The sequence below is a fragment of the Danio rerio genome, chromosome 6 (assembly GCF_052040795.2).
Source record: "Danio rerio strain M-AB ecotype USA chromosome 6, GRCz13ab, whole genome shotgun sequence".
Taxonomy (NCBI): domain Eukaryota; kingdom Metazoa; phylum Chordata; class Actinopteri; order Cypriniformes; family Danionidae; genus Danio; species Danio rerio.
In genome coordinates, this window is record NC_141026.1 from 44,842,931 (window position 1) to 44,847,500 (window position 4,570).

Below are 4,570 nucleotides of genomic sequence, written 5' to 3' on the forward strand. Positions count from 1 at the left end.
CATCAAAAGATTTTTATTTTAATCTTAATACTATAAACCGGTGTATTTTAGTTTTTAAAGCTTGTTCCTTGTAAATAGGTCTGTTTTCTACATTCTCCTCCAGGTGGCAGTACATAACTGTTAACATTTCTTATTCAATGTCACATTAAGCCGCACCTCAGAGCTGTGTAATGTTGAAAGAATGAATCTGCACACCGCCAGGAATTTTGTCGATACTTCATTAAGCTTTGCCTCTTGGCTTTATTCTCCATTTTGTTGTGTGTGAGTTTTTTTATAGCGACGTGTCTCGGGTAAACCATTAAAGTCATGCAGGTAATGCACAGTACTTCACTACAATGCATGCACAGGCAGAGGTTAAATTTTACCCTTTATATGAGAGTTAACAATCTACAGTCTTCACTTAACTTTTTAGTGCTTTGTTACAAAATGCTGGAAGTTTTAGAGCCAGTAAACTCTGCAAGATTATGTCATTTTAAGTGCACAACTTCAGTTGTTGCTAGATCAGATTAGGCATGGGCCAGTATAGGTTTCTGACGGTATGACAACCTTGGAAAAAAAAAAATCACGATTTCACAGTAGTGTGATTGTTGCTCCAAAGAAAAAAAGGTATTTTTAAATGTCTTTGTAAAAAAACAATTCTTCCCCCCCTTTGAACACAGTTTCACTGAAGCAAACATTTATAATATTTTGAAACATTAACATGTCAGGCAAAATTATTTAAATCAATCATTGACTTCTGCTGTCTTCATTGGTTTCAAAAACAGAGTTTCTTTACAATACATGAAAAAGAAATGTACGAAGAAATATGAATGTACATCATAGTTTCTTTTCTGTTTTAATACCTTGAATTTTCCGAATCGTGGTAAACATTAAAACCGGTTATTGTCGCATTTCTAGATCAGATACTGTTGTGGCCGGAAATAAACGAAAATTAAGTATATAATTAAATTTCTAATTGTATTTTTTTAATACCTACCCAAAATCTAAACCCAACCATCATGTAATGTAAGAACAGTAGTTGTACCGAGTTAATTTTGTTATTTATTAAATTACCCAACAAGTTGCATCTTATTTACGCCTACCACAACCCTAAACCCAACCTTCACTGTACTGTAAAAATATTAATTATGGTTATACAGTGTTACAAAAAACGCTACTTTATTGGTGTGTGTCCACAGCTGTATCCTGTCTAGACCAGGGGTGGGCAAACTCGGTCCTGGACGGCCGGTGTCCTGCACAGTTTAGCTCCAACTCTAATCAAACACACCTGCTTATAGATTTTTAGTGATCTTGAAGACACTGATCAGCTTGTTCAGGTGTGTTTGACTAGTGTTGGAACAAAACTCTGCAGGGACACCGGCCCTCGAGGATCAAGTTTGCCCATCCCTGGTCTAGACTTTACCAATATTTTTTTTTTTCCAAAAAGGGTTAAATCATCCCCATAAGTAAAATGTCCATAATATTGACTAATAGTATTGACTTTAAAGCAAGTCTTTTAAAATGTTTTAGTTTAAAGGACAGATTTAATTTATTCACACAAATATAAAACCAACATTGTATAGCAGGGAAGTCCCAACTCCGTCGTGGAGGGCCGGTGTCCTGCTGAGTTTAGCTCCTACTTGCCTCAACCAAACCTGTCAACATTAGGATGTTAAAATAAGGGATATGCCCACCATAATAAGGGACCCCGAAGGCCCGAACTCCTTCGACTGCTTTCCTAACTTTTTATGCTCATTTATGATGAAATTAGTTGTTTGGCAAAAAAAAAAAAACACACCAAAATCTTTATATGTTATTATTAATAATTATGTGTGTATGTCTGTTTAAACACGCACCCCAAAGGCAGACTTTCCGCATCAAATCGCGTTTACAGAATGCATTTGGGAAACTGTCTGTCTGTCTGTTTATCAGCATCAGCTGACAGTCATACACCATTATATGACTGTTTTGAGGATTGCATATGATGGGCGACGGCACCTGTAATCAAAAGGAAAGGGAATCGCGCCGTTTTTAATATTTACGAGTGTTTTCATCCCTAAACAAAGCGAAAGTACAGATGACTCGCGCTTTAGAGCAAGTGGCGACCACTGGTGGTTCGGAGTATGGGTTGCGTATAGGGAGACTCGGCTGTTCAGAGAAAGACTGAAAATACAGGAAAATACCTTCACGGGTAGCGATATAGCGATATAGAACTAAAATACGGGAGAATCCAGGGAAAAACGGGAGGGTTGACAGATATGGCCTCAACACACCTGCAAGGGTGTTTCTAAAGCCTAGTAAGAGCTTGATTAACTTGCCCAGGTGTGTTTGATTGGGGCTGGAACTAAATGTTGCAAGACATCAACCTTCCAGGGTTTGGGCACCCCTGTTTTATAGTGTAAAAACGTGATTTCTGAAGGTCAAATATGCTTGCTTGACACCCAAGAACCAATGAGGTTCTTTCTTTTTCCTGTCACGTGGCATGTTTGAACTTTCTCCAAGCAGGTAAGGCTGAGCTTCTGTTTATTTCCGCTCATTAACGTTTATAAGGGAAAAAAATCTAAAAAATTTATTTCTTCTGTCATAAACAGCCATGGTGTCTTCAAAGGATTTAGTTTAAACCTCTTACTGAATGGGATTGACTGGAAATTGTCATTTGACAATAAAATGGCTGTTTGGTATGACATAAAGGTGAGTAAATTGAGTAATTTCGTTTTAACATGCACCATATTAGACATTTATGTATAATGTTCATAAAGTTTGTATAATTTAGCAGCAGGTAATATATAAGGGAAACCTGCAATAAAGGTCCCTTAGCTTAACATTCAGTGAGTGCTTGATCCTTTTCTTTGAGGACAAATAATCTCCGTCCATTGAGTCTGAGCTTGCTGAAAGAGAGGAATGCGGACTCTCACACTGTTTGTTTTGGTCAATCATGCCTGGATGATTGATCAGGCGTAAAACCATCAAGACAAAAAAAAAAAAATGCACCGCCCCATAGAAAGTTTTTTTCTCTTACACCTCCCCAAATAGCCCATTTTCAGTCGCAGATAATACTTGTGTTAGGATAATATATAGACACAGCAGAGCTTTTGGCCTAGCGCTACACAGAGCACATTTTAGTCCTCTGTTCTTTATCAGACTCCGCTTTGATGTGTAAATGGATGTTGCCTGTAGTCATGGTATAATGTAGAGCGTGTCAAAGGTCGGCTTGCTTTCCTTCCTCCTCATGGTTGTTGTCATCTGTAATTGCTTTTTAATTAGTCATTCTTTAAAAAGAGAGCATGCGAATGTCCGCTTCGGCCAACTTCTTTTAAAGGAGAGGACTTTTGTCATGTTGGATCTTCTCTGAGTTGTTCCCATACATACTTCACTGGCTGTTTGTGTGTCTATGGTTTAAAGAAGTCCAGAAACTGTGTCCCAGGGCGAGACTTGTAAGATTGACCTTTAAATCACAGTGTGGAATTTTTACAGCTTAAATAGGAAAATTATTACCTAATAACGGATCATTTTATCATGGTTTTGAAATGCAGGTCGTTAAGTGGTCGACCTCTGAATTTCTGCACTCCTTTTCATAAAAGAAATTTTAAAATAATTTTTTTTTTTTCAAATTGATTTAACAGCAGAATTCTTTATTAACATTATCAATGACAGCTAATAATTTACAATTGCTTTTTAATGCCCAGCTTTAATTGGGATACATTTAAAAAAGCAATAGATTTTATTTATTTATTAATTAAAATCCCCTAATTCAAAATCAGATTTCATTTTTATATTTCTTATTTCTTGAGTCAATTTGCTGTATATTTAATACAAGTTACTGATATTAAAATACACAAATATTTTAAATAAATTAGCAATTTAATGAAATGAAGTGCCAATATCATGTATTAAGTTCAATGCATCATCAAATGTATTCACTTACAGTAATATAATACTAAATATGTTTTATAACTATACTATAGTAGAGTATTAAACTACTGCACAAATTATAATATTAACTTTTTATTTGTAAACCAATGCTTCAACACTCCATTAAAACTAGCAAAATTATAAACTTATACAGACTTTGTGTGAGTATAGAGTGTCCACTGTCATGTTGGAGTGATATAAACACAAGTCTTTTTTTTATTATTTCTTGACGTTAAAATAGAATCTAAATCACAGTGATTTTGAGGTCGTGACGTAGGAGTGTGTTTAAAAAAAAAAAAAAAATTGACGGGCGCCATGTTTCTATAATTAATTGTAAACACATGTCTACAGAACATTTTTTGCAAATAAACTGAGATTAAAATGTCTGTTCCAACTCTTTGATTTTTGTGTAAGTTTTATCCGTTTAAAAAGCTTTTAAAACCGAGCATGTTTGTAATAGAGACAGTCAAATTTTAATTCTTAACCAATATAATCACCAAGGCCACATGGTGTCAGTAAACGTGCATATGTGTGTGTACTGCAAACAACATCTGTGGGTGACTCATCGTTTCAGAAAGGCTTGAATAAACTCCACCACAAAACCATGAAATAAACTAATTTGTGCCGGAACACTCCAGATCCGGCACCTCTGAAATTTGATCCGGCACCTGATTTTACG